Source organism: Pipistrellus hanaki (genome assembly GCF_964339955.1).
Source record: "Pipistrellus hanaki genome assembly, chromosome: 2".
In the NCBI taxonomy this organism is placed as follows: Eukaryota; Metazoa; Chordata; class Mammalia; order Chiroptera; family Vespertilionidae; genus Pipistrellus; species Pipistrellus hanaki.
In genome coordinates, this window is record NC_140504.1 from 72,463,845 (window position 1) to 72,490,858 (window position 27,014).

The 27,014-nt window shown below is 38.5% G+C and overlaps 1 long non-coding RNA gene across 2 annotated transcripts in view; it reads right to left on the reverse strand.

The window, feature by feature from the left end:
- Window positions 1-27,014, reverse strand: part of LOC311618191 — an 88,276-nt gene that overhangs the window by 38,683 nt on the left and 22,579 nt on the right. Inside the window, exon 3 of one of the 2 annotated variants that reach the window (XR_014794260.1) lies at window positions 20,000-20,098. The exons of the other annotated variant lie outside the window; for it this stretch is intronic. This is a non-coding gene — a long non-coding RNA (uncharacterized lncRNA). The remainder of the gene's footprint in view (window positions 1-19,999; window positions 20,099-27,014) is intronic. 2 annotated transcript variants of the gene reach the window in all.

Consider the following 27,014-nt stretch of genomic DNA (forward strand, 5'->3'; position numbering starts at 1 on the left):
CGGCATAGTCAACTGTCCCTTCTCTGCGCGCAATGTGCGCGACTCTGGGACTTCCTTTTGCCACTCCCCTGAGTTTCCGCCTTACAGCTCAGGCTCCCTCCGTATGAGCCTGGGTCCCCAGGGTCTGGCCTGGAACTGGGGTTCAGTGCAATCAGAACTGGGGCTCAGCACAGTCTGGAGCTTTTGTCTCCTTTCCTCTAGGAAACGCCAACCAGGCACTCAGCCGCCCCTCCTCTCCGGCTCCGTCCTCTCCCCATGTGTGCACCATGTCTCTGTACCTTAGGCTTTTACAGCTCCTCTGATTTTCCTTCTGGTTTTCTCTTTCCTTCTAGTTGTAGAATTTCCAGTCAGCGACTTTCCTATAGTTCTGGGTAATGTCCATTTTGTATTTAGTTGTATTTTATTGAAATTGTTGTGTGAGGCTGCAGTTAGGTGTTTACCTATGCCGCCATCTTGGTTTCTCCTAAATAGACATTTTTTGAAAGTGGATATACAGAAGACCAAGAGAGAGATGAAAACATGCTCAAAGTCACTAATCACCTGAGAGATACAAATCAAAATGACAATGAGGTACCATCTTACACCTGTCAGAATGGCTATCATCAACAAATTAACAAAGGACAAGTCCTGGCGAGGATGCAGAGAAAAAGGAATCCTCTTGCACTGCTGATGGGAATGCAAACTGGTGTAATCACTGTGGAAAACAGTATGGAATTTCCTCAAAAAATTAAAAATGGAACTCCCATTTGACCCAGTAATCCCACTTCTAGAAATATTTCCTAAGAAATCAGAAACACCAGCAGAAAGGATATATGCACCCTTATGTTCATAGCAGCCCAATTTATAATAGCTAAGATTTGGAAATAGCCTAAGTGGCTATCAGCAGATGAGTGAATTAAAAACCAGTGATATTAGAATGGAATACTATGCTGCTGTAAAAAAAAAAAGAAATCATCATTTGCAACAGCTTAGATGGACCTGGAGAGCATTATGCTAAGTGAAATAAGCCATTCACAGAAAGATAATTATCATATGATCTCATTTGTGGAATATAATAAACATAAACTGATGAACTAAAATAGATCCAGAGAAGCATTGAATAGGTTATTGAACCTTGAAGGGAAGCCAGAGGAGGGTGATGGTGCGGTGGGGATGGGGATGGGGGGGAGTAAGAGAGCAACCAAAGGACTTGTATACATGCACATAAGCATAACCAAAGAACATAGGCATGTGTTTGTGGTGGGGGGAGAAGGGCGGCCAGGGAGAGGTCAATGGGGGAAAAGGGAGATATATGTAATACTTTCAACAATAAAGAATTTAAATAAAAAAGAAAATGTATTGAAATCGGAGTATAAGAAGCATAAATTAGATAATATAATAAAAAGTATTAAAATATATAAAAGCGTGGTAGTAATGCTCACATTATAGTAACAGTATCTAATACAGACTTAAGTACAGAGTAAGCATGCAATAGATACTTGTTGAATATAATTAAGTTAAATTAGATAAGACAATAGATTATTTTTCATATGGTATACGTATTTGATCTTACAGAGTTGAAGAAAAATGTTTCCAAGTCTGAATTATGTGTTAATTTTAGCTAGACACCCACAAGGACATAAAGAGAATACAGATATAAGACTAAAATAGTATATAAATAGTAGTATGGAAGTAGCGTTAACCTTTTAAATCTTGAAACAAATTATTGAAGTTGAGCTGCTAAAAGTTAAACAGGTAGTAAGTAAGAAGTTCTCTGCACCTCTGATTTATTCATCTATAAAATTATGAAGAAAATGTTTTAATCCAAAATTGAGTGGGCTATTTTAATTATGAAAAATTACCAAACAGAGCCCCGGCCAGGCAGCTTAGTTAGATAGAACATTGTCCCACTGAGCCAATGTTGTGGATTTGATCCCTGGTCAGGGCACATACAAGAATCAATTAATCAATGATGCATTAGTAAGTTGAGCAATAAACTAATGTTTCTCTTTCATACCCTTCCTCTCTCTCAAAAATAAATTAAATAAAATAAATTACCAAACAATATGTGAACTATCATATTATTTTGTAGAATTAAATTAAAATGTGTGTATAAAAAATCTGGAAAGACTTGCAGTAAATACTTTTGGTCAGGTGGGTATTTGGATGATCTCTGCATTAAACAAATATGTATCACATTTATACAATGTGGTTCTTTGAATACTAATGTTCTAGCTTTCCATTTTTATAAACAGTTTAGAGCAGGGATGATTATCTGAAAGTGAACTGTGAAAGAATTCTACTGCTCCCCACTACTGCCAAATTCTGAAAAGCAGACCAAAATGATTAAAGAAGTGCAAATTAGCCAAAATTTGAACAAGATGCCAAACATTGAAAATATCTATTTTAAAAATAAGTCATTACTAAGATTACATTATAATGTTGACTAACTTTCTTTTACTGAAATTGTTTGGACTACTGTAGCCAAATTATCTAGGGTTCTTGTCAAAAATTGCCTAGTGTTTATATCTTTGTAAGATTTTTTTTTTTTTTTTTTTTTTTTTTTTTTTTTTTTACTTACAAATGTGGAAATCACAAAAGCTCTTGATTAGACTCAAAAAAAAAAAAAAGAAAAAAAAAGAAAGGTGGTCATTGTAATTGTAGAAACTCTAAGGTTCTCCTTTGGGCTGATAACAGACCCTTTGAGACAGAGGCAGCATATCACAGTAACATGCAAAAGCATTTCATATTGCCAACATAAAATGTTGGAAAGGCTCTTTCCCTGATAAAAATGTGGTGTGCAGATTCTTTTCTCTTTGCAGGCAAAATGGAATGGTGCTTTGGTAAGTGATGCTGCAGAGGCTATATAGACCTGGTCCGCTGGGTACTTTGGAAACTTGACATACAACAATAACATCAAATGTAGAGTGTTTTCTAAGTATGATCTTGATAGCTAATTTTATTTTGTTAGAAGTTAATTATTTAAAATTTTTAATTCGACCATCTACATTCACAAAATTAACAGTGACAGAGTATAGAGGTATGGGATAATATCAAGGGAAAAAGTGAGATTTTATTGAGAAAAGTAGGACTTATCAGAAGGATTGACTGACATCAGGACCCCACAATAAAAAGAGATATGAAGTGTGGCAGAGAGCAGTGTATATGGTGTTAGAGGTCCGATGTTTAAGGTTAGGTTGTCATTTACTGGTGTTATGGCCTCATGTGAGTCATTTAACTTCTGTGATCTCCAGTTTTCTTATTTCTTAAGTATTATTAATAATAACTGATCTTTCTCTACTTATGCTAAGTGAAATTAACCAGTCAGAGAAAGATAAGTATCACATAATCTCACTCATATGTGAGATCTATGAACAACATAAACTAATGAAAAACATAGATCCAGAGACATAGAAGTATAGAACAGACTGTGGAATCTCAGAAGGAAGTTGTGGGACGTGGGTGGGTGGGAAGTGATCAACCAAAGAATTTGTATGCATATATGCATAACCCATGGACACAGACAATAGGGTGACGAAGGCCTGGAGAAGAAGGTGGGGGCAGGCTAGAAGAAATCAATGGGTGAGAAATGGGACATATGTAATACTTTTAACAATAAATATTTTAAAATTTTTAAAAAGGATTGAGTCTAATAACAGTTCTTCCATGAAATAAATGTCATTCCATCCTGAGACAGAGAGAGAGAGAGAGAGAGAGAGAGAGAGAGAGAGAGAGAGAGAGAGAGAGAGAGAGAGATGGGTATAGGAACACAAAAAAATGAGAGGGAATCTCTCTACTTTTGGAGTTAGGCAATGGAGGTGGAGAGAGTAGGTGGACCTACCGTGTTTCCCCGAAAATAAGACGTCCTCTGAAAATAAGACCTAGCGCATGGAAAAGATAAGACATCCCCTGAAAATAAGAACTAGCGTAACTTTGGGAGAAAAAAAAAAATAAGACATTGTCTTATTTTCGGGGAAACAGGGTAGTAGTGAAGACCCCTCTGGAGCCAAACACCCTGGCACTGCAGATTAGTATTAAGGAATATGTTTGTGGGTTTTACCTGAAACACTGAGAGTTCCAACCTATAGTATTATTAGCCTGATCATAAATAATGCTCAACTGAGACTTCTTCCACTCTAAACCTGGAGAATCCTGTGTTCCAACAGCAAAGCAGTGGAACTCCTCAGTTATCTGATCATATTTTCTGATTTCTCTCCTCTAGGTGACAGTAACTGAGTTGCTTACCTTCTTAAATTGTGGAAGAGTTATAACAAATAGGGAGATCTGGAGAGGAGAAAAGGGGCATTCTTGCAACAAGTGGGATGAGAACTCAGAATCATTTTATTTGAATATTAAAGTGAGTGTGCCACATTTTGTATTTCAATCTGGTTATGAATATGTACATGTGTATGTCTGTATGTGTGTACATAAGTGTATTGAGCTTTGGAAACTCTGATGATGATGATGATAAAAACTCCTTTGACTATATTACTCCAAGAGGTGAAAAACTTGGAAGTTGGGAATAATATATAGATGGTATAAATGATTAAAATGATAACATTATGTTGAAGGGTAGACCAGGAGGAGCACCAGAAATAGAGGGATTTCATTCATTTCAAGAGGCTTATTTGGTAGAAGGAAGCTATTACAGACTTAATTGTTTCTCCCACTTCAATTCATATACTGAAGCCTCAATACTTAAAATGACTGTATTTGGAGATAGGGATTTCAGGAGGCAATTAGGTTAAATAAGATCAAAGGGGAGTCCTAATCCCATAAAACTTGTGTTCTTGTAAGAAGAGGAAGAGGCCCTAGCCAGTTTGGCTCAGTGGATAGAGCTTCGGACACTGGTACTAAGGGTCCCGGGTTTGATTCTGGTCAAGGGCATGTACCTCGGTTGCAGGATCCTCCCTGCCCAGGCCCTGGTCATTGGGGCACATGCAGGAGGCAACCAATCAATGTGTGTCTCTCACATGATGTTTTTGTTTTTCTCTCTCTCTTCCACTCTCCCTAAAAATCAATGAAACAATATCCTTGGGTGAGGATTAACAAAAAACAAATACAAAAAAAAGAAAAAAAAAAAAAGAAAAAGGAGAAAAGAGGAGGCAGAGGAGGAAAAGACATAAGAGTTCTCTTTCTCTTAATATCTGCACAGAAGAAAGGCCACATGAAGGCACAGCAAGAACACAGGAAGAGAGGCCTCACTGGATACCAACCCTAATGGTTCCTTCAGATCTTAGACTTCGAACACGCAGAATTGGGAGAAAATTAATTTCTGTTGTTTGAGCCACCACTCTGGTATTTTGTTATAGCAGTTCAAGAAGACTAATACTGTACAGGGGACTTCTTGATTGGATAGCACCAAGACCATTTATAATAATCATGACCAAATGGGAAGCAATACACCTGACAACCCCCGATTAAATATTATTGGAATAATGGATTGAATTGCAGAAACAGTATGTTTCCTGGGTTCCCCAAGATATGTGATCAGTGCTGGGTCCCTACCAGCAGGCAAGGGGATCCTAAGGCAGGAGCTGGACATGGAGGCCATGGGGGCATAGGATACCAAGGAGACAGAACTGAACCTCACATCACCCTGATTGGCCCCAGAGGATGGCTGGCTAACCAGTGACAGATTAGAATCCTCAGGGAAGAAACAACCTAAGACAGGCACAGTCGAAGAGGGGCCATCAGGAGAGAACTCGGGGGTCAATTGAGGTGGGGCACAGATCCTCACCCCCCAAACTTTGCAGGGGCCTGAACCCTCACCCCTGCTGAGTGAGTTTCTTGCCCCCATGGCTGCTTAACTTCCCATGCCCAGCTCAAATCTGGACCCGGGTAAAAGACAGAGACTTGGCTGACAGCAGCTGCCCTTGCACTACAACAAGACTAGTTTGAGTTGTCTTGTAAACATGGTGTGGGGAGTGAGTTTTTGATATCTAAATCCAGCCTACCACCAGGAATGCACAGGGCCTACACAAGGAGGCAAATAATCCTTTCCCCTAATATTCACATGGTAAAATAAGATTGTTTTAGAGTAATAAATTTGACAGTAAAATAGTAGACACGTTTTCAGGCTAATTCTTAGACTGAAATAAGCAAATATCCTAGAAAAATTAATTGCACTGGACAAAAAGCCGTTCCTAAAGTGTTAACTAAAATTTTTATTGGTAGTTCGTCTCATGATAAAATCTCACAACAGAAAATGAACCAAAGTAGTCATATTATACTCTGTTTCCCCGAAAATAAGACAGTGTCTTATATTAATTTTTGCTCCCAAAGATGCGCTGGGTCTTATTTTCGGGGATGTCTTATTTTTCCATGAAGAAGAATATGGTACACATTTATTGTTAAATGAAAATAAAGGAAATTTATTACTTGAATACGGTACGGTAGTACGGTAGTTGTCAACACAAACCATACAAACTGTGAATCCTACAGTATCAAGAATTTACTGATTTATTCAATGACAATCATGTCATCATCTTCTGGAACATCATCATAGCAATCCAATTCCTGAATTTCCTGGTGAATTTCTTGTGACTCCATTTCTTTCAGAATCAGTGGACCTAATTTCTCATGTTTAGTCTAGGGGGGCCTTATTTTCAATTATAATGTACTACTATGAAGTTTTATTGGAAAGATTGACTATATTAATACATATAAAGTATTTAAATTAATGCCTGTATATTATCAGCATTAGTTTTTAATGTGAATAAGATATTTCAATAAATTTCACATATCAGAGTTTTCCTCTTCTTAGAGTCTGACCAATAGAATAGTAATCACTCAAAACCCTAAAAAATACTTAGCTTTTAAATCATGTAATTCTCTTTCATATAATAAACTGGAAATCCTACAATTAGATTTGCATGCACTATAAAGACATTTGCTTTTGTTTTCAAATAAAAACAATCAAGAGATTTGCTTGTTAGGTCCAGCTGGTGTGGTTCCGTGGCAGAGTATCAACACATGAATCTAGAGGTCCTTAATTCAATTCCCTGTCAGGGCACATGGCCAGGTTGTGGGCTTGAACCCCAGTGAGGGGCATACAGGAGGCAGCCAATCGATGTGTCTCTCTTATCGATGTTTCTATCTCTCTATACCTCTCTCTTTCAAATCAATAAAATCATATTTTAAAAAATTGCTCTCTGAATGATCATCCAAAGACCATTAGATGTAATTATTTGCATATTTCCTGTGAATTAAATCCCATTTTTTATTGTTCAAATTCTGGAGGATGCCTTATTCCCAATATTGCAATGCATTTTGTCTCAGTGACATAACACCTTGTGTTCTAGTCAAATAGTAATTTGGATAAATCTATATCAGGATAAAAACCATCATCTTATACCCCCAAACTGGGGTGGACTTAGAAAGGTAATGGGCAGGTGTCATGGAACTCATCCAAAGGGATCCTTCATGCCTTCTCCTTAGGATTCATTCAGTTTGTACTTACCAGAATCCTGGTGTTATAATTTCTGAAAAGGTTAATCTACTGTGTAAATATACTGAGAAGTGGTGAAATTTGTACACCATCATGTACACTGTAGGCGTCCAGAAAAATCTGAACCAAAGTGCTATAATTAGGTTAGGAAGCAGTGGCAAATGATAGAGAAATAGGTTTGCTTCTCTTTAGAAAGCATTTCATGGTACCGTAGGACTTCAATAATTAACCTTGTTTAGTTTGGTTTATCTGCTAATCTATAATCTCCTTCAAGAAGAATTTCCTAGTTAAAAAAATGTTTATGGTGGTCATTACAGAATTAAGATTGTTTTTATCTGATCTTAATACATGTATAAGAAACCCTTCTCTGACAACTTGCTATTGCCAGCCTAATGGAACTGCCTGGGTTTATGGTTATAAATAGCCCATGGTTATCCTGGTTGGTTTGGCATATAATAATCCTTCTATATAAAAAAAAAAGTCTTACTTTTTTAAAGTCTCAATTAGTGGTTTTGGCAAACTTCGTTTTATGATCCTGTCCCCAAAACCTGTCCTGTGTCTGGCACTTAGATGTTTTCAATGATTAATAATAGTAACAATTGATTATTATTATTATTATTATTATTATTATTATTATGACAAGAGACCCAGTGCATGAAATTCATGCTCGGGTGAAAGTGTCCCTCAGCCCAGCCTGCACCCTCTTCAATCTGGATAGTCGGACATCTCTCTCACAATCCAGGACTGCTGACTCCCAACTGCTCGCCTGCCTGCCTGCCTGATTGCCCCTAACCACTTCTGCCTGCCAGCCTGATCATCTCCTAACCACTCTCCTGCCAATCTGATCGACACCTAACTGTTCCCCTGCCAGCCCGATTGCCCCTAACTGTCCTCCCCTGCAGGCCTGGTCACCCCTAACTGTCCTCCCCTGCAGGCCTGTCACCTCCAACTGCCTTCCCCTGCCAGTCTGGTCACCCCCAACTGCCCTTCCTTGCAGGTTGGAATAATGTTCCATCCATCTATCCTTCTTTCCTCTCAGTTCTGAAATTTTAATTTGATTATCACTAGTTTGCCACTGATACTGCTTATTAAGATGTAAACAGATAAAAAAAACAACAAAAGTCATCTCAATATCTGGTATCAGAACTTCACTTATTGAAGATAATTGTAGATGTTTAAGAAAATATCTTCATGGATGTGAAAAAGAGGACCATGAGTAGAGCTGGGAAGAAAAAGACAGAATAAAAAGGCAGAAATGCCCTGGTTACAGTTTACATAGTAACAAAATAAACTTGACTTGTTTTTTTCTTTCTTTTTGCCTTTGAGAAAGAAAGAATAAAGGTAGAGCAGCTAAACAAGAAGCTGAAGAGAAGACTAGAATCAGAGACAAGCAAAGTTGATGAAAATGCCAAGGGACTTTAAAATACTAATGTATTTGATATTCAATTATACATTTTTTTTATCATTGGCCCTACATTATACTAGTACTAGAGGCCCAGTGCATGAAATTCATGCATGGACAGGGGAGTCCCTCAGCCCAGCCTGCACCCTCTCCAATCCAGGACCCCTCAGGGGATCTCTGACTGCCAGTTTAGGCCCAATCCCAGTAGGGCTTAAACAGACAGTTGGACATTCCTCTCACAATCCAGGACTGCTGGCTCCTAATTGCTCACCTACATGCCTGCCTGGTTGCCCCTAATTGGCCCCCCATGCTGGCCAGGTCACCCCTAACTGTCCTCCCCTGCTGGCTTGGTTGTTTCTAACTGTCCCCCTGATGGCCTAGTCACTCCTAACTGGTCCCCCCTTTGCTGGCCTGGTAACCTCCCACTGCCCCCCTTGCCAGCTTACTTGCCTCTAACTGCCCCCCCACCAGCCTGGTTGTTTCCAACTCCCCCTGCTGGCCTGGTCACTCCCAAGTGCCCTCCCACTGCCTGGTCGCCCCACACATCCTGCTGTTCAATTGTTTGGTCATCCCTTACTAACACCCCTGCTGGCCTGGTTTCCCCACACAGTCTGCTTGTTCGGTCATTTAGTCATCCCTCACTAACACCCCTGCTGGCCTGGCCATAGGTAGTCATATTGTGAGAGTGTGAGGGTCAATTTGCATATTACCTCTTTATTATATAGGATACTCTACAACATGCAAAAAACACATGATGTGAGTGGAGTTAATTTGGTAAAAATCAAATAGGATGTGTGGGTTGCCTGGTGTGGGGTAGAGACAACATATGTAACACCTCAAATAGGTTCATAAGTTGAAATAGGAGCTTGAAGCAGCTGAAACCAAGAGAGCTACCCACCCTTATTCCTCCTGCTACCATTGATATGAGTTGTATCTGTTTTCTGTGTGCCTGCAAAATCCTTAATAACAGAGATTTTGACTTTTGTTCCTTTTATACTTCCTGCTTTGCCAATAGAGTGTAAAGCTCATAATACATATTTTAAAATATCTATTTGAACAATGAGGACAATTTCATTTCATTTCAGAAAGACAACTGAGGTTCATTTTGGCTGAGTTCCCAGTTTCATTTTACATATCTGTCCTAACTCCTATCACTAGATATATATCTTTCAGGTACCTGATTTCCTAATATGTAATTAAAGCTTTGTTCACCATTAATATTTCCTGCCAATTGTTGGTGGAAACTAGGAGGATAGCTATGAATAACTGAATAAGAATATAGTTGAAAGGATAGGGTGAATAATGGTCTTGGTGACTTACATGGGCAGGAAGATAGACTTAACTTGAGAAAAATCTAGGTGGGTGTTTGCTTAATACTCATTCATATCTCATGTACCATAGTTCAGTATCTTTTTCTCTACTTTGATACCATATAGATTCTAGTTACTGTTTCTGTGTTTGTTTGTTTGCTTGTTTTTAAGGCATGTAGATGTTCTTTTGCTAAGATTCTGCAAGGAGTGATTTATTTAAAAAAGCTATAAGATTGATGAATATGAACTTCCTCCAGTAATGTGAGTGGATAGAAACTGTGAGAAACAGATATATAAAGAATGCAGTACTGCCCTTACTGGTTTGGCTCAGTGGATAGAGTGTCAGCTTGCAGATTGAAAAGTCCCAGGTTTGATTCCAGTCAAGATCATGTACCTTGGTTATAGGCACATCCCCAGTAGGAGGTATGTAGGAGTCAGGCAGTTGATCGATGCATCTCTCTCATCAATGTTTCTAACTCTCTATCCCTCTCTCTTTCTCTCTGTAAAAAATCAATAAAATATATTCAAAAAATAAGAATGTAGTACTGGTTAAGTTAAGCCTAGACTCTCCCAATGCTTATAGTTAGGAGAATTTAAGGGACACACAAATCTAGTGCATCAATTCACTTAATAATATTCATTATATGCTATATGAAAATTATGGTTTTGGCACCAAATTGAAAGCAAATATGAAGAAAACAGGGTCCTGTATTTAAGAATTTTATAACCTAGAATTAAAATTTAGTTTAGTATCTAGGCATTGAACTAACAATGCTACAAAGTACCCTGAGAGAAGCTGAAATAATGAGTTAAAGGGTTCAAAAGAGGACCTTTTCTTTTCTTTTCTCTTTTCTTTTTTCTTTTCTTTTCTTTTCTTTTCTTTTCTTTTCTTTTCTTTTCTTTTCTTTTTTCTTTTTTCTTTTCTTTTCTTTTCTCTTCTTCTTCTTCTTCTTCTTCTTCTTCTTCTTCTTCTTCTTCTTCTTCTAGTAGTGCTGAATACTGGTCTATTTATTTTATTTTAAAAATATATTTATTGTTGAAAATATTACATATGTCCCCTTTTTTTCTCTCATTGGCACCCCCCCCCCACTTGTTTTTCCCCCTATGGCTTGATTTGGGGACATGAAATTTGAGCTGAATATTGAGGATGATTTGGGCTTAATAGGTGAGCACAGGTGAGAAAGAGAAAGTGAAGGGAAATTACAAGTAGAGTGAAAGACATCTATTAGCTTACAAAAAAATCTCTCTTTAGTTTGCCTCTTAAATCACTGCCACTGTATTCATCAGTTCTCTTATTTCTTCTTACTTCCCTATGACAATAACCTCCTTAATAGGTCTCCTTGTCTCACCTCTTCTAATTTATCCTCTGAAATATATTGCTAATATGTTACTCTACATTAAATGTTTTTCATTGCATATCTAAAAAATAAAGTTTATATACAAGGTCTTTTATAATCTGGCCCAATTCTAACAGTTAAGATTTTGTACCCTCCAGGGGACATTTGACAATTTGTAGAGACATTTTTTGTTATCATAATTCAAGGGAGCATGCTGCTAACATCTAATGGGAGAGGTCAAGGGTGCTGCCAAATATCCTACAAAGCACAGGATAGCTTCCCATAACAAGGAATTATCTGATACAAAATGTCAATAGTGTCGAAGTTGAAAAACTCTGGTTTACATAACACTTAACTCAATTGTGTAAGAGGCCATTTACACTTAATATATGTAAAATCCAACCAGCAGTTATAGAATTCCATGGGTAAATATGAGAATATAAGTATAACATAAACCTATTAGCGTATAAGCATTAGCATGTTCTACCCATCAGTAGTTGACACAGTTTAATCTCCAGTGTCGTTTTTTTAATTTCTTTATTGATAAAGGTATTACATATGTGTCCTCATTCCCCTATTACACCCCCCCCCCTTTCCATTCATGCCTTCACCACCCAGTTGTCCAGTTGTCTGTGTCCATTGATTAGGCTTATATGCTTGCATATAAGTCCTTTGGTTGATACCTCCCCCATAACCCCACTGTCCCCTGCCTTCCCTGAGGTTTGACGTTCTGGTTGATGTTTTAGTGGATGTTAATTAAGGAAGCTTTTTCTTGTACTAGTATTTTCCCAAACAAACTACATCTCTTCTTATTGCTAGACTGTGACACACAATTTTCTCTCTACTTGGAATTCTCTTTCTTACTCCTTCACCTGGCAGACTTACATCTATCTTTCAAAACCCAGGTTAAATACCATATTCAAGGGGAAATTTTTCTTAGTTCTCCATATAATCAGTTGGTTAAGCAATTTCCTCATACCTCACTGAAAACATGCTTCACAGAGAATTATAATTATTTATAATGTATATTTCTTCTATAGTTAGAGTGTGTTTTTTGAAGTCAGGGTTCATGTTTTATTCATCTCCGCATCCTTGGTACTTATCACAGTACCTGGCATATAAAAACCCCTAATATGTATTAATTTAATAAATGAATAAGGAGGGGTGAAAAAATTATGTGTGCTAGATATGGAGAATAATTTATTTTAAATGGATAGAGTAGTAAAAGATCAGACTGTAAAGGTATTTGGGGCTTGGATTATAGCTTTAGAAGCCTAGAGTTAGTGGTTTTTTGGGAGGTTTAGGAGAAACCATAAAAATTTTTTTAAATCAAGGGGGTGGCACAAAGTGGTACTGTAGAAACATTAATCTGGAGGAGGTATTAGAAAGTGTTTGGTAATTGTAAAGCTCTTAATCATTTAATCATAATGTATATGAGACTTATGTAAATATTGTGGCGTTCAGTGCTGAAAAGAGCATGTGCACTTAATCTAAGGTCTCTCCCAAGCTTGTAAGAATAGTGAGGAGGCAGTAGTGTGTCGCTATAATCATACTCCTTGTCCCAGGGCATTTGTTTCTTCTACAGAAGAGTGGGAATGGATCAATGTGGGGAAACCATGACAGGGATTCTGGGTAGCCATTAGAACTGACCAAAGTCAGACATTACTGGATGAAAGTGTCTGTGCCTCTCCTCAGAGGCATGGTTTCTTAATACAGTTCATAGTGGGCATTGCATGATAATCCTTATCACACAGGAGTCTGGTAGCTCTTGTTTCTGTTAACTTATCTTTTCCATCTTCCTTTTTACTGCTACAGCATTTCCTTTCCGGGGGTGGGGGTGGTGGAATTCTTCTCTTCTTTATATGATCCTGATATATTGAACATTGCCCTCTATTCTCTATCTTCCAAGGTACATGTTTGAACACATGACTCAGGCTGGGTCAATCATAGTACCACATCTAACTGGACAGTTATTTACAAGAGCATGCTTATCAACCAAATCAGGCCAATCAGAATTCTTCTCCAGACCTTTACAGTTGGAGGTAGAAAGGAATCTTTTCTTTACTTAGTAAACTGTAAGGATATGGAGCAGGATTGTCAGTGGCCATCCTCTCTGATACATGAAGAGACCATGCGTGGAGTAGAAAATAGAGACGTCAACATGTAAACAGAAATAGAGACCAATGGAAATAAGAACTAGATGTCAAAGGTTGTGGTGGCACTGGGGGCCCAGATCCAGTCTGTAAATGATTGGTTTCTGTGGCTTCTCTTCCAATTTCATGACCTATCTCAGTATGCTTCCTAACCAGAGGACTCAACTCACTTCCTTTTAATTTTTGTTGGGTTGTGGTCATATGTAACAAAAAAAAATCTTAACTCAGTTATCCCTTATCTAAGGATGTAATACAATGGGGAATGTGCATCTGAGACTGGGGTTTGAAACATCATTCTTGACCAGGGACACAAAAGTAGGGGTAATCCACATTGGTTCCCTACCATCCTATATATTGATAATAAAAGGGTAATATGCAAATAGACCCATCTGAGGAATGACTGGTCATTATGATGTGCACTGACCACCAGGGGGCAGATGCTCAATGCAGGCACTGCCTTCTGGTGGTCAGTGTGCTCCCACAGGGGGAGCACTGCTCAAGCTGGGCTGACGGCTGGCGAGCACAGTGGCTGGCCTCCGTGACAGTGTGCTAAGGATGTCTGACTGATGGCTTAGGCCCACTTCCAGGAGTTGGACATCTCCTGAACTGTGAAAGGGCACAGGATGGCCAGTTGAGGGGACCACCCCCCCCCCCCCGTCCCAGTGCATGAATGTCATGCAGCAGACCTCTAGTCTCTAAATGTTTCTCAAAGTACCATTAAAAATCAAAACACAAATGTTTTAAATTCTATCAGTGAGAGAGCTTAAGGCATTTAAAATGTGGAGACTTTTGCCGAAACCGGTTTGGCTCAATGGATAGAGCGTCGGCTTGGGGACTGAAGGGTCCCGGGTTCGATTCCGGTCAAGGGCATGTACCTTGGTTGCGGGCATATCCCCAGTAGGGGGTGTGCAAGAGGCAGTTGATCGATGACTCTCATCGATGTTTCTAACTCTCTATCTCTCTCCCTTTCTCTCTGTACAAAATCAATAAAATATATTTAAAAAAATAAATAAAATGTGGAGACTTTTGCTGTTTCTTTGTGTCACCTCAGTGGTGACTCAGAGTGTGTGCAGTCATAGTGAAGTCTGCTCATCAGGTCCACATGTGACTGCTATTGTTTGGAGACTTAAAAATCACAAAACAGTTTGTTCATTCTCTCCCTATTCCCTAATATTATAACAATGGGGCGGGGAAAGAACATTATAACAGCAGAACACACACTGATTTGAGGAGGAGAGAATGAAGACAATCAAGCACTGAGATGTGGCAGTTTTGAAATCCCACTGAGAGGACCTTGTGAGTAGTAGAAAGATTCCTTAATTCATTGGGCTGTGATGCCATTTTTTTTTTTTGAGGAACCTCTTTGTCTACAGATCTTTATAGGATGTGTCCCTTCTCTTTATTCTTCATGCATCTGAAATGGGGTTTGAATAGCTTTCTCAGCTTATTCTGGTATTATGAAGAACTGCTTTAAGTCAAATGCTTTTTTTTTTTGTCCATGTTCCTAATTCTTTGGCAATTCATTGCCTTAAAAGTAGGCTTCTGCTGAAACTAGTTTGGCTCAGTGGATTGAGCGTCGGCCTGCAGACTGAGGGGTTCCAGGTTCGATTCCGCTCAAGGGCATGTACTTTGGTTGCAGGCACATCCCCAGTGGGGAGTATGCAGGAGGCAGCTGGTCAATGTTTCTCTCTCATTGATGTTTCTGGCTCTCTATCCCTCTCCCTTCCTCTCTGTAAAAAATTAATAAAATATATTGGAAAAAACAAATATAGGCTTCTGGTTTGTTTACTTCCAGTAAACATCTTTCTTTCTCTAGATGACTTAGGGCTACTGAATTTAAATGGGAAAATTACAACTTTAATCTGACTTTGCCTGGGAGCACTTTCATCAGCCAAGAATTTTTATTTCATGTTTGTCACTCAAAGCGTTTTTTAGCCCTGTTACTTACTTTGCAAGTGTAGAAGCAGTTGACTTTCCAAAGTGGGAGACCTCAGATTTCTGTCTGCCCCTAATAATTCTCTTTAAGGTTGTTTTCAAATGGTTATTTTTTTTTTGAGTTTACTTCTTTTTGTTAAATGCAACAAAAAGCCACCAATACATAGTACTAATGCTCGATTTCCCACCATTTTATTCTGAAACTCCTGACTAAAGACCCATATGAAATGACTTCCAAGTCTCTGCATGCTATAGTACTGTGGCAGGATAGTAAGAAGCTAGGAAAATTCCTGGGCTAATGGAATGGAGAAACTGAGATAAGAAAATTAAACAAGGCCAAACAATTTGGGCAGCCAGCTTGTGAATCACAAAACCTTATCTTCATCAAACCAGAGAATATGTAGCTTAAATCACTCTGGTCTGAGAAAAAAAAAAAAAAAAAAAAGAACAAATACCCATTAATACTATTTGCACCAGCTAAACCCAAGGACAAATATCGCTTGGGGAATGCTAGGCAGGAAAGATAGCTGCTAAGGCAGGAGGAGGGGAAGGGGGGAAGAAGGGAGTTTTATCTGACCCACTGAACAAAGAAGTCAGCTATTTTAGGACTTGCCAAACAAGATGACCAGATGTATGTGCAAACATTCTAAGATAAGCCAAAGCAATGCGGAAGGGGTCTTTGAAACCTAGTCTGCTGTCCAAGATTTCCGGCAGAAAAATGTTGAAACCTGTAGGAGGAAGGGTATAAAACTCCTTGTACCTCCATCCGGGTGTGCTCAGACTTGTTAGGTTGCCCCTTGGCAGTATGTGCCAAGTGTTGTTTTAAAAATTTTGTTTTCCTTGCTTCCTTAATAATCTCGCTTGCTTTGCTTCCATGCTGCTGTCACTCATCTGAAATCTTTTTTTTTCTTTTTTGAGATTGACAAGAGCCAAGAAGGGGATAGCTCCCCACTTTGACTCAGGGGGGTGGCTGTCCAGAAAGAGTTATACTAACTATTTTACCACTGCAAACCACATATTTTTAACCTCTGGTGTCAGTTTCTATGCTGTTCATTACCCACTAACAGGTTCACATATTTTAGGTTTTTGTTATACCACCACCCTACCTTCAGGAATCAGTTTCTCTATTGGGATAATTAATGCTAGCTATCACTACAGACATTCTGAAATCTGAGCACTTATACAACTAAAGATTAATCCTATTCACATTATACATCCAGAAAGAGCTGGTAGACAGAGGTGAGGTCCTCCACATAGTCACTTAGGGAACTATTAATGGAGACTTCACTAATCTTGTAAGACCACCTGGAACACTTGGTTTTGGAAGTTTCCCTGTCATAGGAAGAGAAAGGTGAAATGGCACACTAATTCTCAACTCCTTAGGCCTAGAAGTTATAACTATCACTTCTATTCATGGCTCATTTGCCTTAACTAGTCATTAGGCACTAACCGAATTACAAGGGAGGCTGAGAGGACATAATGAAGTCTGTGCAATAGTTGGTGAGCCCTAACTGTCCCTGGCCCTGGTAGCTACTGTAGGAGTATGCAGGTGACTGGGAATCATTAGTTCTGTTCAACAAATATTTCCAGTTCTCCTTCCCAGGATGTTGTGCTTCTCTATTTCCCTGGAGTTAGAGTGGCTATGTGCTTTGGCCATTTGAGCTTTGGGCAATAAAATTGAAGGGAAGGATATGTGTTTCTTCCAGGTGGACTCCTTCAGAGCAGTATGCAGTTTTGTTGTCTGCTCTTGTTTCCTCTGTCTCAGCGACCGGCAGTGTTCCAGATAGAAGTTTTTCATTAGCCTGGTTCTGAGAGTGAGGGTTGACATAAAGCAGAGACCCAACCAAATCACAACAGCCATGTAGTGAGAGCTCAGAATAAGCTCAATTTTAAGTCACTGGTAGCAGGTGGTTGTTTATCACTGAAATATATTTCATTCCAAGCTGACTGATACTGTGTTTTCTCATCATCGTTTCCTTAATGACAGGAGCTTAACAAATGCCTGTTGAAGAACTTTTCCCCCCTTTTAAACACTTTATTTTATTATTCTTTTTACAGAGAGAGAGAGAGAGAGAGAGAGATAGAGAGAGAGAGAGAGAGAGAGAGAGAGAGAGAGAGAGAGAGAGATTGATTCATTGGTTGCATTGTTTAATTCTTGTATATGCCCTGACTATGGATCAAATCTGCAATCTTAGCATATTAGGATGATGCTCTAAACAACTGAGCTACATGGCCAGGGCCTAAAAATATACTTTTAATTATAGTTGAAATACAGTATTATATTAGTGTCTGGTGTATTACAGTGATTTTTAAAATGCCTCTTCTTGTGTTAGTAGTTTCTCTTGGGTGTCTCGTTTCTATATATCTTGTTAGCAAGGACTTTCCCAAGCACTACAACCATATTTTCTGATAGTTCCCAGAACAGTATTCAGGCCAGTAGCCTTCACAGCCTGGAGCTACGGAAAAATATGGAGAAAGACAACCCGGGGCTATTTTTAACTTTGCTTCCAAAGTAAAGCTTTCTCTCTGAAAATGAATTTTAGTTTTATGCCCTTTAAGTACGAACCTATACATTCCTTTCCTTTCTCACTCTCTTTCCTCCTTGCCTCCATTTTTCTTTTTTGAGGAAAACTCATTATGATCAAGTACAATGAATTATAAAGTATACTTGGAAAATAAGTAAAGTGGCTTCATTGTACTTCTAGATTTAATTATAGGTAGAATTATATAATGGGAAATTCACTTGATTAGGATTCAGAAAATTTGGATTTAAAACCTGTCTCTTCTACTTACTAGCTATGGGGGTTTTATGTTTTCAACTGTAAAATATGGTTAATATGTTCTGAATTTTCCACAGTATTCTTAGAAAATAAAAATATTATAATAAAGATGAAATATAATGTGTATAAAGACTATTGAAGATCACCATAGAGACCAAAAGTATTGTTATCATAGAACACTTTTTAAAAAACGTTTACTTCTTTGTATTAAGTGTTTTTAAATTTGAGGAAACCTTTGAGACAGATTTACTTGATTGCTGACTTTGATTCTCTACAGTTGTCTTCTTTGTAAAGAATGTTTGACACAACCAGCCAGGAAGAAACCTTGTTAAGGGAACATTTTTTGAGAACAGAGCTTTATTTGGCAATTTGGGATAAAATTGTTGATTGCAATTTAATGATGGAATTTACTCAATCCATATTTATATTAAGACAAGATTTTTTTGTTGTTGTTGAGAATAGACCTTTATTTGCCAATTTGGGGTAAAAACTGTTTATTGCAATTTAATGATGGAATTTACTCAATCCACATTTATATGCCCAGAGAGGTTTTAGCTTTCAAACTTTACAGCATTCCCCTGCTGTTTGAAAGTAGAGCATTCCTTTGCAACCTTTTGTAAGATGAAATGATATAAAGCAAAGAACCAACTGCCATTAATTAAAAAAAAATAATGCTTACCAAAGGATATTTTTTCTATTGGATTTTAGAGAGTGGAAGGGAGGCCAAGAAGGAGGAAGAGGAAAGGCGGGGGTGGGGGGGAGAGAGAGAGAGAGAGAGAGAGAGAGAGAGAGAGAGAGAGAGAGAGAGAGAGAGGGAGAGGTAAAAGAGAACTCCTGCATGTACCCTGATTGGGGCCAGGAACTGAACTTGCAACCCAGATATGTGCCCTTGAACTTGACCTGGAATCAAACCCATGACCCTTTGATGCATGGGCCAACACTCTAAGCACTGAGCAACACCATCCAAGGCACAACTACCACTAATTTACATAGAAAATGTTTTGAGCATTCTCAGACTCCACAAATAACCTATAAAATCATACCCAATTCATGCCTAATCATGTCCAGTTTTACACTAAGCATAACAACCTTTACCAGCTCTCTTAGGCTTTTCTGATACCTTAGGACACTTCTTGTATAGGTTCGTACTTAAAGGGCATAAAACTAAGTCGAAAGGATAAACAAAGTCAATTGAGATAAAGCCCAGATGCTCACAGACACAGTTCAGAAACTGCGGCAGTGTGATGCTGGGATGCTGACTGTGGTTCTTGGGAAGGAGCTTGGTGGCAGCACCATTGTGGCTCAGGTTGTGCACTATCTCTGTACCCACTAACTGCAAAACTAGTGCTGAACTAGTTTTGCTCTCCCCCTCCCCTTCTTCTTCTTCTTCTTTTTTTTTTTCACAAAAGCAAAAAACCTCTTCAAATTTCTTTGTTATAAAAAACAAGTACTAATGCAGGTCCTTCATAACAGTGAAGTGGTGTAACCAGAACTTTCAAAAAAAGTGGGCACCTGTATAGGGAAAGGGCTGAGTCTGTATAAAGTTATGAGAACTCTATGCAGTTTACTAAACAGATAATTTAAGCAAAGTTATATTTACAAACTATTTACTTTCCATTCTTCTAAGAAGGGAATTTATAAAACTGTAGGTACCTGTTGCTTCCCAGATTTTTTTTTCTCTGTCAGCTGTACTTCTTCATACAGATTTGAGCCATCCAATGACTTTTGTGTCCCTTGATGTCGATGACCTACCTAATGGGAATGGAATGGTTAATTTTTTTCAATTAAAAATTTTTTTTAGTCCTAACCAGTTTGGCTCAGTGGATAGAATGTTGGCCTGCGGAATGAAGGGTCCCAGGTTCAATTCTGGTCAAGGGCATGTACCTTGGTTGTGGGCACTTCCACAGTAGGGGGTGTGCAGGAGGCAGCTGATTAATGTTTCTTTCTCATCGATGTTTCCAACTCTCTAACCCTCTCCCTTCTTCTCTGTAAAAAAATCAATAAAATATATATTTTTAAAAATCTTAGTATATCTTTTTAAATTTTCTCAAAGATTTTAAATAGAGGGTCCTTGTCAATAGTTATCTTTATAGAGCTACACATTGCTATTCTTAATTTCATATATTTAAGGCAGGCCAGATCTCTTCCATTGACCCCATTCCCCCCCCTCCCCCCCATTTACCCTCAATTCTTCTATACCTATCCTTCCACCCAGTCAGGCTGACTCATGCTCACTGTTTTCTGGTTGAGTTTTGCCAGTGGGTAGCCCTGGCAGTAGATTGTAGGCAGGAAAGGAGGGAAGGCTCTGGAACCCTTTCTGCAAGGTTTCCTCCAGCTGCTGTGTCCCTCCAACAGAGTCATGATTCTCTCAAGGCTACTCTGAATTCCTGTACTACTTTTTCCTCCTCATAATAGTGTGAGTATTAGGCTATTACTAACTTTTAGAAGCATGGTTACCATAATTCACATCATTGCAAATGTTGCTTTGTATACATAAAAACTCTCGTTAAATTATTCAATTTTGACACACCACATATTTCCTCTTGAGACACTAATAATTCAGTGGATGACCCTGAATCTTCTCTCCATGTATCTGCTTTCTCTTTTGGTGCTACTGTTGTTGTTGGCACTTTACCTGCATATGATATCTGCTATGCAGACCCTTTCTCTGATTTTTAAAAAATTTTAGTATTGTGTATCTCTCTAATTACTAGCTCACTAAGACCCCATATAATGTTTTGTGAACTGAGTTATCCAGGAAGTTATTCTTTCCTATTCAGGAAGAAAGATAAGTATATATGACTATTTCTTTTGTGTGTGTGCGTGTGTGTGTGTGTGTTTGTGTGTGTGTATGTGTGTGTTTGAATTGTAATGTGACAGTGGAATGACTTTATATACTTAGATTTATAGAAACAAATCTCTAGACTTAGTCTAAACTGAAAAATAATGCCATATCTATACACAGGTCTGAGAACTGTTTCATGTTTCCTGTGCATAGGGGTCAGGCCCTCCCTCTCTTTGTGAACAGTTGCTTATTTAAACTTCCAAGGATATTTTTATGGAGGCTACATTTACATCCTTTCATTGCTTCCTTTTTTCCCCTCTCCCCTTTTATTTCCTTTTAATCTCTTCTCATTCTTTCCCTTCACTTCCCTTTCCTCTTCAGATCCCACAGCCTTCATCCTCTTCCATTTTTTTTGTTGCCTTTGCTTCCAGCTTGTCACTGATATCAATTGGCACACTCAAAGGCATTGCTTTTCTCATAGCAGCCCCGGGGTTATTAATTGTGTGGTGTTAAAAAACAAACCTCCTTTGTCGTTTCATTTTAAAAAATGAATACATATTTTAGAATGACTTTTCACAGGTAAGCTTTCTGTCTCAAAACAGAATGCTTACTTAGAGAACATGACAATAGAATTTTCAAAACATCAGCATTATTCCTGTGTCTAAAGAACTTGCTATTGACCTGGGGATCTCAGTTTCTGCAAAAGAAATATGAGAAGGCAAGACAGGATTCCCAACACATCATTTATTCTAACCATTTACTTTCTGTGCATTACATGCCAATAAACCACACAACATATCATTTCTACTCTGGTCCTTTCATCCCCTAAAAAAGTTAAGGTGGTTTTCTAGATGAGACATTTGCTGAAGGTTATGAAATAGAGATTCCAGAGGCATCAGAGGGAGAAAACTGGGCTGAGAAAGTAATTGAGCCATTTTGCCCTCAACAAAAAGAGAGATAATGGATAATGGACCTTTCTGGGGGGCAAGACTTGGAATTGGAGGCTGGGCTTGATTAAACCACCTACAGAATGGCATGAGGTTGAGAAATTTGGATAAGTTTTTTCCCCTGTTCATAGAAAAATATAAACATACTAGTGGACCAGTGCATGAAATTCATGCACATTAAAAGGGAATTAGAGAAAATATTTTAATATTGTTATTTGCCCTTTCTCTATAATAGAAGTGTCAGAGGTGAAAGAAAATTAGTAAAATGTATATGAAAATCTTCCTCCTATCAGAGTCCGGGGCACACTGCGGGACCCAGAGTCAAGTTCTCACCCACTGGTGGTGCCTCAAAATCACGCAAAACTCAAACTCAGGTGGCCCCACCTTCACTGGGTGAGATCCAGACCTAGCTGGCCCAACCCTTGTCAAGCCCTGCCAGGCAGGGGACACAGCCTCAGGCTGGGGGAGCTGCCTGAGGTTTCCTGGCCCAGCACTGGGGTGGGGGGTGCACCTTGAGGTCCCCAGTCAAGCCCCACCAGGTGGGGGACACAGCCTGAGGTCCCCTGCCCCGGCCCAGCACCACACAGCCTCAAGTCCCTGCTGATTGCTTGTTAAGGCTCGTTATGGCAACTAGGCCTCCACTGTGCATGCAGTCATCTTGTGTTTCGGAAACCCCGCCTCTGCTGTGGGAGTTGCCATCTTTGTGATAGCACGGTGGTCAATTTGCATATTCCCTCTTTATTACATAGGATTTGTTATGTTCTGCCTATGGAAAGATGTGTGCGGTAGGGGAGATAACACACACACACACACACACACACACACACACACTCTTCTGAGCCAGGTGACTAACACCTCTGCACTCAACAATTCTTACATCTCACTTGAGAACAAGATGTGGAGAAGGTCAGAGCAAGGACTACTTCCCGAGTGTGCACGTGAGAGTGCATACTCATCAGGGGGGCTCAGTAGGGAGCTGAGGACTTGTGAGCATATTATTATACTTCACTGGCTCAGAGGTCATCATTGCATGAAGACAATATGTCATATCAGTTTTGTGCTGCGAAGAATTACCATGACTTATAAAATGGCCTACACTTTTTTGAAATAAGGTCAATGGCAAGTTTTATCTAAAGTAACTCTTTAGAAATATTATTCCAGTGACTTAGCAAAAGGATGAGGTAAACAACTGTAGAAGATAAGCATTTAAAAATGTGATGATTGCCATAGGAGAGTACAGAAAAATTCCCAGATAAGAATGCATGACAACATTAACCACAGTATGAAATACAGGGAATTTGCAAATACCACTTTTATCTTGTGCTTCTGTTGAACTATACTAAGATTTCATGACATGAAACTAAAACTGGCTTTTTAATGATTGTTCCTTTCAATTTTAAGAAGATAAAATAGCAACATTTCTCCTATATGAATTTTGACATTAAGATTTTGCTTATTCATCCTAACTAAGATTTTTGTGGACATATTCAATGTGTTTGAGTGGAAAGAAGGGTGTTAATGTAAAGAAAATGCATAAGAACAGAATAAGCTATGATCTCACTCTGGGGAGGGAAGGATTGGAAAGAAACATGAATCCCAGTGGTTCTTTCCCAGGAGTCATCATGGAAAAATGAAAACAAAACGTAAACTCATTGCACTTTCAACAAGTCTGTTGGTCTTCCATGCTTCTATTGAGTTTATCTTTCATTTGTCATTAAGAAGAGAACTAAAAGGAACAAGGTTAATGAAGTTTCCAAATAAGATTTGCCAAATAGTTAACAAAATTAAAAAGTGGAAAATTTCTTTAAAAATTTCAGTTTATGAAAGACATTTTTCCATTCAGCAGGGGGCGGATTCCATAGGAACAAAAACGTGAGAGTTTCTTAACCTTGGCATAAGCATTTGTCATTACTTTTCAAAATATGTAAATAAGTTTTCTATTTCTCAGTGCAAATTTTTTTGTGGCAAAAAAATATTATTGGCCATTGTGATAGAGATTTATTGTCTCATCTCCCTAGCATGAGTTACCCCATCTTCTCATGATAACACCTTTATTTTCCTTAAGATATAATCCTTCTTCCACTCTCCACTTACGTGGCTTGGAGGAGACTGACTCTACCTCTCCTAGGCTGAGTGACTTGGGCCTGGCCAACCAGCACATTTAATTTCTTGGCTACAGTATTTGGCTCCAGGCTCATCAAGTGACACAATTCATGTCAATGAGAGTCAGTTCTGGGACTTGGTTGTACAGACTGGTAGTAAGAACCTCATTTACTGGTTTAGCTGAAGAATGATGGAGACCTGTAGGTACTGAAAACCACCCCACAGGTGAAACCAGCCTGAGAAGAAAGACAACAGAGAAGAATGTGATGTGGAAAAGAGGAAAATAACTGAGTGCTGATGACCATATTTGAGATCCTTTACAAAAGTTGTAAAGGTCAAATTTTTGGTTCAAACAATTAGTAGAGGGCCAACATGGGCTATATAGAGTGTCAGTCAATATTGATTATGAAACAGTAAGTTGTCAATTTACACTGGCTTAAACACTTTTTGCCTTACCCTATTCAGATTTTTAAAATATACTTAACCAAAATGTTTTGGTACTAGTTATGTGCCAGTTACTATTTTGACCACTTTACTAATAACAACTCACTTAATTCTCATAATACAACCATGGTATAGGAATTATTCACACCCTAATTTTACCATGGAGGAAGATGAGGCACAGAGACGTTATGTCACTTGCCCAAGGTCACGCAGATAGCTAGGGCAGATCAGACCTGGAAATTGGATACTGCCATTCTGAATTCAGATATACCCTAACCACTATGTGACACTACCTTTCAGAAAAATGCTCTACCTTGTCCAGACTCATAAACAAGCAAACAGAATCTATCACACTGCATTTTTTGAAGAAAACTGAGGTAGGTGGATGTTATCACATAGCTTGTTAGTAAAACAAAAAAGTGAGACTCCGAAGCAATATGGTGCTGTGATTACTAGTAAAAGAGTTGGCTCTGTGTCCAGACAGCCTTGGTTTGAATCCCAACTACACTAATTCCCTGCTGTGTGAGCAAATCACCTTAACTCTCTATGTGTTTATTTCCTCACGTACAAAAGGGAGCCAATAGTAATTACCTCTCCAGGTAGACACGAAGATTAAAATCAACAGTGTCTGTATAGAATTTAGCAAAGTACACTAATTTAACTATTGTTATTATTAATAAATCTCACATTTTTTGTCACACCATTCTTACATATGATAGTTTTTTTTGTCTCCTTTCCATTTATATTCTTCAGTACACATGGCCACACTGCTCTTATTGCACCAGTGCTTTTATTACGTTCTCACAAGTGCATTCTTTTAATCATCTCTGATCTTGTCCTAATTTTTTTTCCTGTTCTAACAGGATTTTCCTTTGGAACAATGAGGGAAAAGGTGGGACACATAAAAAGTTGAGTCCTGACCTTACCTTTCTGCTTCTGTTTTCAGAGAACCTGAAAGTTATTCAGTCATTTCCTATTCCTGTTACAGTGAGAGAGGGGGTGTCATTTATTTGTTCAGCACTTCAAATAGTTTTTTTTGGAGAGGGACTATCAGCTGCTTGTTACAGAGCTGCCCCTGATCCCTCATATAGGAAGCCAATGTGCATGTTAGCGCAATTTCAAGGGTAAAGGCCAAGGATCAATGAGTGGGTAAATTTTAAAATTTTGTTACACTCTCTGAATGAGCAGTAAAAGGTATTTAACAATATGTACTGATATAATACTATTGGCAAAATTGAACAAAGTATATAGATTGTGGTTGTTTAGTTTCTGTGCTTTGTGGTTCATGGGCAACCACAGTTAAATGCTTCAGAATATTCCTCCAGCCCAGCCCCCGTGACGGACACCTCACACTCCCAGAAAAAGGAAAAAGGAGGCTTTCTTTCCTCCACGTGTGAGAAAAGAGTATGATCTACTTCAAAAGGAAGCATTTTGGCAATTAAAAGCAATCAAAGGACTACAACCTTCTTTCTCCTCTTATGACTTTCTCTATTAATTAGATATTAAGATAAATTTAAATTTAATTATATATGAACTCAATAGTTTACTTTCCCTGGACTTTAAATCAAGATACTGGCAAAAGCTGACAAATTACCCAGTTCTAACATTTTGTGACTCAGTTTGATTTTGAAGTTAAAGAGGAGAAAATTGTTGTAATATTCCTTTATCCTTAAATATTAAATGTAATCTCATATATTCTCATGCAGGGAAGAAATGTTAGAAAAAATATTTTCACTGGAGTGTTCTATCTCATTGTTAACAACAAATGTTATGAACATCACCCTTTCCTCTGAGGGAATCCTCTGATTGCCATTGCAGCAGCAGGATGTAGTGTTAGACGAACAAACATGACCTCGTGACCCTTCTGCTAATGTGAACCTTTGAGGAAGATTAAGCCAATTTCCCAAAGAACTGGAGCATCGAGGCAGAGAAATGGAAGCACTGCCCTGCCTCCCCTTGGCACCAACTTGTCAGTGAAACCCTGCGTCAGCTTCCTCTTAGCAAGTAAAAATGCTCTTAAAACAACTTATCACTCAATGATTCCCAAAGAATTTTGAAAAACTGATGACAATGTTGTCCATTATTTTGTGAAGGTAACAAATTTCTCTAATTTTTTCCCCAAGTTCCAGGGGACTTTCCTAAGCATTTGTCTTGTGTTTATATTAGTTAGCAAACTGGCAGTTTGGTTTGGTTTTTCTTAGAGGTGAGATTCTAATGGTCATGGCCAAGATACTAGGATTTGCAGATTCCTTGATGAATTGAGTCATTGATGTATTAAACTAAAGGAACTTTCCAAACTTATTTGTTTCAGCCCATTAGGCTATTTGACTCAATGAAAAATAAGATTAAGCAAGAGCTTAAGGTTAAAACTTTCAATAAAAGGTAATTT